The 9,618-nt window shown below is 64.0% G+C and overlaps 1 pseudogene; it reads left to right on the top strand.

Moving 5' to 3' along the window:
* Positions 1-7,452: 7,452 nt before the first annotated feature.
* Positions 7,453-7,548, top strand: LOC112063798 (uncharacterized; annotated as a pseudogene).
* The last annotated feature ends 2,070 nt before the right edge of the window (positions 7,549-9,618 follow it).

Below are 9,618 nucleotides of genomic sequence, written 5' to 3'. Positions count from 1 at the left end.
AGGGATTTTGAGACGGGCGCTCCCACATCCAAACGCGCGGGTGACCCACGTGGTCCCGGGAGCGGGGATGGGGCGGGGGGGGGTGGGTGGAGGACGGGGACACTGCAGAGCACAGGGCCCTCCTCAGCCAGGCTGAGCCCAGACGGGCGGGCTGGGCCGGGAGGCCGGAGCGGACCCGGTGAGGGGGGCCCTTCCTCCCCAGCTGGCTCTGGGGTAGCTCCACCTCACTTGTCCTCTCCCACCCACCGTCCTGTCTCCGCCCCCTTTTCTCTGTCCCCACGTTTCCTTACATTGTATTAAAAAACAAGTCGATGCCTCATAAAGGCCACTGTGTTTTCCAGTAATAGACCACAGCCAAGTAAGCTTGACCTCAGCTGTTGGGTGAAACAGACCCTCCCGCTGTAGAACGCCCCACAGGACTGGCCCTGCGAGCCTCTGCTCTGTCCCGGAACAAGCGAGGCCTCTCTAGGAGCTGCTTCCACACACGGTGGATCCTCCTGGGTTCCTGCCTCAGTCGGGAATTGCGCTGGCTGCGTTCACCACCAAGACACCACCACCACCAACAAAAGTGGCTTCGGTAAGTTAGGCGTTCACGCGTCTCTCATGAGACAAGAGTTGGAGGTGGCCACCCGGGGCGGTCTGGGTCTCCAGTCATCGGAGACCCAGGCACCTCTGTCCCGCTCCACCTCCTTGCACACGGCTTTCTGTCTCAAGGTCGCCTCACGGTTCAAACTGTTGCCAGAGCCCCAGCCATCACACCTCTGTTCAGGAAGCAAAAAAAAAGAAACGCAAAGGACAGGGGATGCTTTTCCCAGGTGAGTCAGCTACTTTTAAGGAGCCCTCCCAAAGCTCTGTGCAGCACTTTTACTCACATCTCCTTTGCCAGACCTTCGTTATGTGGCCGCGCACAGCTGCACGGAATATCGGGAAGTGGGGTCCAGAGAGGATATCTGGCTTGGCCAGGATGCTGAAGGCCCAGAAACTTGGGATGGGAGAGGCCTGTGGGGCAAGTCTGCCCCCCCCAACCCAGCAGAGAGCCAGGACAGGGGCCAGGTTGAGCCCCACAGGGTTGTGGCCGAGGACACAGAGCAGCGCCAACTCCTCCCTGCGGGACTCGGCGGGACTCACGCCCCCTCCCTGGCTGTCCCAAGGCCCCGCCTCCGCAGTGCCGAGGCCCCAGCAGGGTCTTCAGGGACCGGCAGGACCCACGGATTGGGGCAAACTTCTGATCTCGCACCCGCCCTGTCACGGCGCCTGGGGCGCGGTCCGGCCAACCCCTGCGGTCCACTCACTCGGGACGCGGCTCAGCCTAGGGTCGCACCGGCCCTGTCACGGCGCCTGGGGCGCGGCCCGGCCAACCCCTGCGGTCCACTCACTCGGGACGCGGCTCAGCCTCGGGTCGCACCGTCCAGCCCTGTGACGGTCCAAGCTTGCGCCTGGACGCCTGGACCACAGGCACATGTGTCTGGAGTGCCCTTCAGCGGGGCTCCTTCTCAGCCCCCGCCCACGGCCTGCTCCCCGAGCCAGCGGTCCCGCAGGACGGCCGTGCAGGTCCCATCCACACTTGCTCTGCCTTGCTCTGGCCCAGCCCAGACGCCAGCCCTCGGGGTCTCTGTGTCGGGCACCGTGTTTCCAAGCACCTCGAGGGCCCCTGGGAGCCCCTGCCTAGGCCTGGGGTCAGCAGGCAGCACCCTGGCCCTGGAGGGCCCAGGAGAGGGGCCGGTCAGGAGGTCCTACCCCCTCCCCGGCAGGTCAGCAGGAGCCGGGAGGAGAGGCCTGGAGAGGAGTCACCCCAAGCCGAAGGGGAGGCCCCACGTCATCCCGCGGTACCGATGAGGAAACGGAGGCACGGAGCACAGAGGTGAGCCGCCCTGGCCACGTAGCTGGACGGCCTCCTGCCGTAGCCACCAGCCCAGCATCCCCTCCCGGCCCTGAGAAGCATGGGGCAAGGCAAGTCCAGCTCTCGGGGCTGGCGGTGGCCAGGCCTGGAGCCCCGGCTGCGGGACAGGGATGTGCGGCTAAGGCGGGTCTTAGCCTCTCTCACCAGCTCCAGGGGACCGGCCGAGCTCTCTGAGACGTGCCGGTCAGAGCTTTCCAGGGACGAGGCCCCCGCGCCACCCTCCCGCGGAGGGGCCGCCTTGGTGCCGGCGAGGGCGGGCGCCTGGCTGCTCCCCGCCGCCCTCCACGGGCAGCGGCTGGAAGGCCGCGCTCTCCCGAAGATGCTCCCGTCCGCCAGTCTCCCCGAGCCCACGTGGCCGCGCACCTTCCCCGGCGCCCAAGGCCCCCGGGCCCCTCCCGCAGCGGTGGTGGCTGCGCCGGTGACCTTGTGATAACCCGAGTGCCATCCGTCAGAGGCCGGCCGCCAGGCTCCGGAACGCCGCGGCAGCTCATCTGAATTCAAATTACCCTGGGAGACGCGCGCCGTGCCAGCCATAACTCAGCGCGGCTGGAGGAGCGCGGCCTCTGCAGATTGGACATTACCATACATTCCTGGGGCGTCGGACAGGGCTGCTAATGAAAATATCAATCAAAGACCCAGCTGACTTAATGGTCAATTTAAATTAATTAATTGGGGAGGAGAAAAAAGTCCAGGGGGCAGCGCTGACGGGCTCCGTCTCCGGTGGCCGCTGAGAAGCTTGGTGCCCAACTGGGTACAGCCCCCGGCCCGGCAGACGGGGCGTCCCCGCCCGGGGACCCCAGGACCCAGGGAAGGGGTGCGAGGCCCGGTCTCCCTGCCTCGGCAGCTCCCGGCCAGCTGCGGGCCCGGATCCCCATCTGCAGGGATAGCCAGTCGCCTCCTGCCGGGTCCCCCCGGTCACCAAGGAGCAGAGAAGCCCCTCTGCCCAGCGGGACGGGGAGCGGCTGGCAGGGCGAGGGCGGGTGAGCCACCGTCCGCTCAGGTCTCCGCCTGGCGTCCGCCCACCCCCTCAGGCCTCATCTCCTCGTCCACGAAAGGGGGTGGCGGTGACCCCCGCCCGGGTGCTGCAGGCCGGGGCGCCCCGAGGCCCCTCGGGGGGTCAGTGGCCTGTCTCCCACACGCAAAGGGAGAGGGCAGGTCCCCGGAGCGCAGCCCCGCCACGGCCAGGCAGCTGGAGGGCGAGCTGTACAGTGTCCCTCTCAGCGTGAGGCGCTGGGAAAAGCTTCCAAGGCCCCAGGTGACAGGGGAGCAGGGCTCGAGGGACCCACGGGGACCCGCCACTCAGTGAGGGAGTGGAGCTTGACAGGCAGACGCCACGGCCCAGGGGCACCGGAAAACCGTTCAGCTGCCAGAGGGGGGTCTGGGGGAACCAGGATTCCGGGCAGGACCCTCAGGGAGACGCCCACCGCAGACCCCCGCAGACGGGGCTTTCTACATCGTCAGAAGCAGTAACAGAGCCCTCCAAAGAGGAGGGAGGTGACAGAGCCAGGCTGGCCTGGCCCCCCAGCCCCGCTGCAGGGCACCGGCCGTCTACGGACCTCTCCAAGGGAAGGCTGGCCCCGGGGTTGGGTCCCAGATGCCAGGCGGAACATTCCTTGCCGTGGGCTCTCACCCAGCACCTTTCCTGCAGGAACCGCTCGGGGACATTGCCCACGGCTGAGAGGAACCCGCCGTCCGGGGTCTCAGCACGTGCGGTCAGGGCCGGGTGGGAGGCTGGCCGGGGGCGGGGCCCTCGGAGGCAGCCAGGAGGCTGTCAGTGCCAAGTTCAAGTGATTTCACAGGAGGGGGTGGGCAAGTCAGGGTGAGACGTGACGGGGAGGGCTGGGTGGGCATCTCGGGCTGGGGACTGGGGACCCGTGGGAGCTATCCCTGGGCTTCGGGTTCCGGTGGTGTTTGTGGTCAGCACTGGGGCACCACTAGGGTTCTGGGGAGACCCGGACCGTCACCCCCACCCAGCCCACCTTCAAGGGGAGGGCCCGCTGCCTCTCCCGGGCCTGGTGCAGGAGGGGGGCCTCATGTCCCCCAGCCACTTCTGCCCGTGGACCGTTAGGCCCCAAGCCCCCGGGGGTCCCCCCGACCCAGATGTTACCTCTCGCCCCACCAGGCCTCCTGCTCAGTGCCGGGCCAGGAAGCCCACCCCAGCCTGCCCTGTGTGCCCAGCCACCCAGGTCCCCGTGGGCCAAGTACCGGGGACGAAGGGCCCACCTGGCCCAGCAGGTGGAGGGGACGCAAGCTCCACCTCTGACCCCAGGGCACTGCCGAGACCACGGCAGCTGCTCAGCAGGTGGCACTGTTCTTGACTGATTCCCACCACCGGTGACAGTTCAGGTGAAATGTCTGCAGATGCACGTTTCCCAGGAGAGGTACGTGCCGACATCACTTCTCCGATAACTGCAGGATCCATGGTACCAGGGGTCCCAGACCGAGGGACCCTGAGGGGCCCACCCAGCCCTCCGCCCCTCCCACCCACCCCCATGGGGCCTGGGTCCCATCCTACTTGTCCTCCCATCACCTGTGCCAAACTCACTGGCCAGACAGAGCCAGGGTCTAGCTGGGCCAAGCAGCCAAGAGCTGCAGGCAGGCCGAGGCCAGGACGTGGAGAGAGGGGGGTGGGGGAGGGAACCCAGGAAGAGGGGGTCTCAGGCCCCCACCCTCTGGGCACTGGTCCCACCGCAGCCCCTCCCAGGGTCTCCACGCAGGGGGGTGGCTCCTCCCAAGGTCACACAGCAGGTTGGTGGGAGCCTGGGGCTTGAACCTCAATTTCCCTGGGCTCCCCCTGGCAACCCACCCAGCGTGCAGTGGCCCCTGGGGGCTTCGGCTGTGTGAGCTCTGTGGCCTTAGGCGAGTCCCGCACCCTCTCTGGGCTCAGAGCCCCATCTGTAAATTGCAGCGGCCAGTGACCAGCGCTGGATTCAGTAAGCCCTGGGGCCACACCCACAGCCACCGGGGCCACACCCACAGCTCACCCGGCCCCAGCCGACCCTGGGCTCCTGCACTCCTGACAAGCCTCCTGGATGGCTGGCCTCCCTGGGGAGGGGGCATCCCATCTTGTCCGCACACCCCAGGGTGGCCAGCGCTCTGTGGGGAACAGCATTGACCCCCTTGTGGACTCAGCCCTCTCTGGGAAGTTGGAGCCACCAGAAGCCCTGAGGACACTGAAGTGGGGGGACTGACAGGGGGACACCATCGCCACCACACCTGGGGCCCCAGGGTCTGCGCCACCTCCACTCCCACCCCAGGTTCCAGGCCACCCTCCACCCCCCACCCACCCCCGCAGGCTTGCCCACACGCCGGGCAGGCTGAGGTCTCGGCCGCTGCCAGGGGCAATCTTTGCTGCCACCCAGCGACCACCAGGGGCAGTGCAGGCGGAGCCTCCGGCCACCGCAGGACCACCCAGCCACAGGGTGAGTGACCAGGGGCCTCCGGGAGCCGGCCAGTGGAAGTAGAGCCCCTCTCTGGGCCTGGACCGTGCACCCCAGAGGCCCAGCCAGAGGCCAGCTGGGGACCAGCGGGGTGGGGTTGAGTTCTGGGCAGAGCAGCCACTGCCTCGGTCTAGGGCCACCTGTCCCCGCCAGCTGTGGGGAGAAGGTGAGCATGCACCCTCCAATTCCTGCACGAGTGTCCCGGTCGCCCCGTGAGGCCCGGACCCCTAGCCCCACACACTGAGCGCGTCCAGCGTCTGGACCCTTAGGCTTCAAGCTGAGAAACAGGCCTCGATCCAAGACCCCGCCCAGCTTGTGCAGCCACACTGAGACGCCCACGCGCAGCTGCTCCCCTCGGGCCCTCGGCCCCAGTCCACACCCTCAGGGGGATGGGGAGGGAGGCGCTCCCACCGGCCGGGGCCTGTGATCGCAGCTGCGCTGGGCCCACCCGCATCCAAGCGTGAGCCAACTGCTCACGCATCTCAGGGGCCGTTTGCGGCAGAACCCTGGCTGGGGCCTTGTATGGCTGCAGAGCCCCGGGGCAGCCCTGCCCCTCCCTGCCCTGGTCTGGGGTCTCTGAGCCGGGTCCGGAGGGCTGCGGAGGGCGGGTGGGATGGCCCGGGGAGCCCTAGGCGGCAGACACTGCCTGGCAAGGTGAGGCCCAGCCTCTCCCTCCCTGACCCATGAAGGGACAAAGCCCCCCAGGCCACAGGCTCCACCCCCCGGAGGCCCCTCTGTGCACTGGCCTGTCACCCGTCAGGTCCACCTATAGTCTCCCCCGCAGCCCCTGCAGCGTGGCCTTGGCCCGGCGTGGAGAACCACCCGGGCCCAGCACAGAGCGGACCCTTGGCCGACGGGAGCCCGACGCCCAGGGCAGCCCTGCCCACACCCGGCTTTCACGGAGGGCATACTGGGGGCGCCCAGAGCAAGTGTCTCAGGCCCAAGCCAGCCCCCCGGGAAGGGGGAGCCGGCCCTGAGTCCCTGGTAGTCCCAGGGCTGCCGTGGCTGTCCTCACCACACAGACCCACCTGGGCCACCCAAGGCAGCTCTGAGATCAGGGCCCCCACACACAAAGGCCAAAACCACGACAGAGGGGCGAAAACCGCGGCCGCTCAACACCCTGCCCCGGTCAGTCCGCCTCACCCTCACGCCCCGGGTCCATTCAGACAGAGGAGGTACCATGCTGGGAGGCAAAGCCAGGCCCTGGGCCTGAGTGAGGACCCCCGGACCCCTGTGTACCCAGCACCCCTGAAGGAGGAGGCCTTGGTATCTGTTAACAGACAGGGTGTCCTGCCGCCCGCCTGCCGGGGCTGGTGGAGGTCTGTGCCAGGACAGCAGGACAGAGGACCCACGCCTCACGCACAAGGGCATCAGCCAGCCCTGCCAGCCGCCCTGAGCCGAGCTGCACCCACGAGGCGGGCGCACGCGGTCTGGCCGTACTCCCAGGAAGCCAGGAGAATGTGCGCCAACCCCCATTGGACAGATGCTACGCTGGGGCCCAAAGAACTGGGGCTCCCGGGGGACACGTTGCAGATCCAGGCCGGGGCCTGGACCTCCCTACCCTGGTCCAGCACCCTGTGTCCTGTCGACGGCAAGCGCCACAACCAGGCTAGCGGCGGCCGCGCATCCAGCCAGGCGTCGGTGGCGGGGCTGCGTGACCGGGAGAACTGCGCACCGACCGCGCGGTCCGCAGGTCCCATAAAGCGCCAGAGGCAGCATTTCCCTCCTGTGGGCCAGGCAGCCTCTGCTGCCCCTGCTTACCTCTGCCGCCTGATGTGCTTTGCTTCGGCCCGAGGGCTGCCGGCTGCTGAGCCTTGATCCCGTGGGGACGCTCAGCCCAGAACCCATCCCCTGGCTCCCGAGGCCTCTTCCTCTCCCGCACGAAGGGCCCTGATGTACGATTCCATTTCCGTGAAATGTCCAGAATAGGTAAATCCACAGAAACAGAGCAGGTTGGTGGGGTGATGGCCAAGGGTAGGGGGTTTCTTTGGGGCCATGGGGTGAAATGCCTCGGAACTGGATGGAGATGGTGGCTGCACAACCCTGTCAATGTAGTAACTGCCACTTTAAAATGGTTAATTTTATGTCATGTGAATTTCACCTCAAAGCAAGTTTCAAAAAGACAATTAGATTGGAAGGATACACAGACGATTAGCATGGTCCCTGCGCAAGGATGACACGCAAATTCGTGAAGCGTTCCATATTTTTTAAAAAAAGACAATGAGATAACTTGGATGTAGAGTAATATATGAAATTAATACCTAAATCAATAAATCTCATACACTCACAGTAAAAAGATGTTTGGAATTAATTGTGTAAGACTTTTAAAATAATAATACCGGAGAGGGAAGGCTTTGGTCCTGTGGCCGCTGCATCTGCCTGGCCCCAACCGCCCTCCAGGCCCCTCACCTGTGCCCGCCCACCTGTGCCCGCCCGGGCTCCCCACAGCCTCACCCCAGGGAGCTCCTGGCTGCGCAGGTGCGGATATGACCCTCCCGCACGGTGGCACCCATAGCAAGCATCTCTGTCAACCCACATGTCCCAGGCCTCACCCTGGGAGCGGCAGGGCTGGTGTTCATCCCAGGTGCCGCAGCACGCTCTCTCCGCTGCAGTCCGTGTGATGCTGTGGGGTCTCATTTGTCATCTGTCACTGTGGTTTCTCGTTCCTGGAGCGAGTTCCCAGCTGAAGGGGAGCTCCCTGGGGAGGGGTCCCAGCACGGGGCACATGCAGGACCCAGAGAAAGTTCCCCTGAGCCGAAAGGGCATTAACTGAGCAGAGGGCGGCCTCTGAGACACCCCATGACCCCCGCGCCTCCTGGGTTCACGCCGACCGTGGGCCGCACCCACACTTCCATCAGGCTCCGCAGATGGTGGGTGTGCTGTGGCTAGCTGGCCCGCTGAGGGAAGCTGGCTGCTTGCAAGTTTCCTTGGAGAAGCCCCGGTGGCAGGACTGAGGGTGACCCCGAGGAAACGTGTGCTGTGCAAAGGGCAAGGAAGAGCCATCGGGGTGGGACATATGTGGGGACACCCACAGCCACTGACAGCACATGACAGGACTGTCAACGTCCTGTGGGTAAAACGAGGCTGCCCGTGCACAAGATGAGGACAGAAAGCCAAGAGGGCAGGGCCGGAATTAAACGGACCAAGGTCCTGGTGTTGGGGGGAGGCAAAGACCTGGGCGAGCTTCAGACTTTGCGAGGTAAGGCTGCTCATTATGACGGCGGGACACCCCCTTACAGAGCAGCAACAGAACTCATAACATCGCAACCGGGAGAGGGAGGAGCCACCGAATCCAGTGACAGAAGACTTACAATAAGTGAAGAAACACTAATTCTCCAGGTAAAGCTGGAGGCGGGATTAAGAAAACCACTCTGGTCTGTTCACCAAAGACCTAACATACAAGGCTACTGAAAGAGTTAACACAAAAGAATGTAAAAATATACACCCAGTGACGTCCGCTTCTGGTCAGAATGCAGAGGATGCTGAAACCCTCGGCTCCCGACAAGATAACTCATCACATTAAAGCCAGGGATGCGGGAAAAGCCGCGCCTGCGGGGCAGCTTGAAGAATTGAGTTGCACAGAGAGACGAGCCTTTCCTCACGGGCAGCCGGGGTGGGCGCCTGTCTGGCACAGTGGGGGGTCAGAGGGCTTGGTCAACAGTCCAAACTATCAAGTGTCTAATAGGCATGGAGCTGGAGGCCCAGAAGGCAGAAGAGAGAAGACTACAGAAAAAAATCTAACAACCCACTGAGTTCAGAAGCTGGCTGAAACAGCAGCAACCATGCAAGACAAATACAAAGAAAAACCATTCCTAGATGTGGCCAACTGCTGAAAACCAAAACTAAAGAGAAAATCTCAAACGCTTCCAGAGAAAAAGAAAAAAAAGACACATCACTTACAGGGATTCAACAATAAAACCACTTCTGACCTCTCACCAAAAACTATGCAAGCCAGAAGACAATGGAATTGTTTCTTTAAAGAAGGAACGAGACAAACTAGAATTCCATGTATGGCAGAACTATCCTTCAAAAATTAAGGCGAAATGAAGATATTTTCAGATAAATGAAAGCTGAGCCATCATACCCAATTACAATACTTGCTAAAAGGGGGTTCTCAAGCTGAAGACAAATGATATCCAGTGGAAACTCAGATCTGCTGGAAGGAATGAAGGGCATCAAAAATGGTAAACAGGGCTTCCCTGGTGGCGCAGTGGTCGAGAGTCCACCTGCCGATGCAGGGGACACGGGTTCGTGCCCCGGTCCGGGAGGATCCCACAT

This window comes from Physeter macrocephalus, chromosome 7 (assembly GCF_002837175.3).
Source record: "Physeter macrocephalus isolate SW-GA chromosome 7, ASM283717v5, whole genome shotgun sequence".
Classification (NCBI taxonomy): Eukaryota; Metazoa; Chordata; class Mammalia; order Artiodactyla; family Physeteridae; genus Physeter; species Physeter macrocephalus.
The sequence above is the reverse complement of the archived record's forward strand: the minus strand, read 5'-3'. Positions and strand labels throughout refer to the sequence as shown.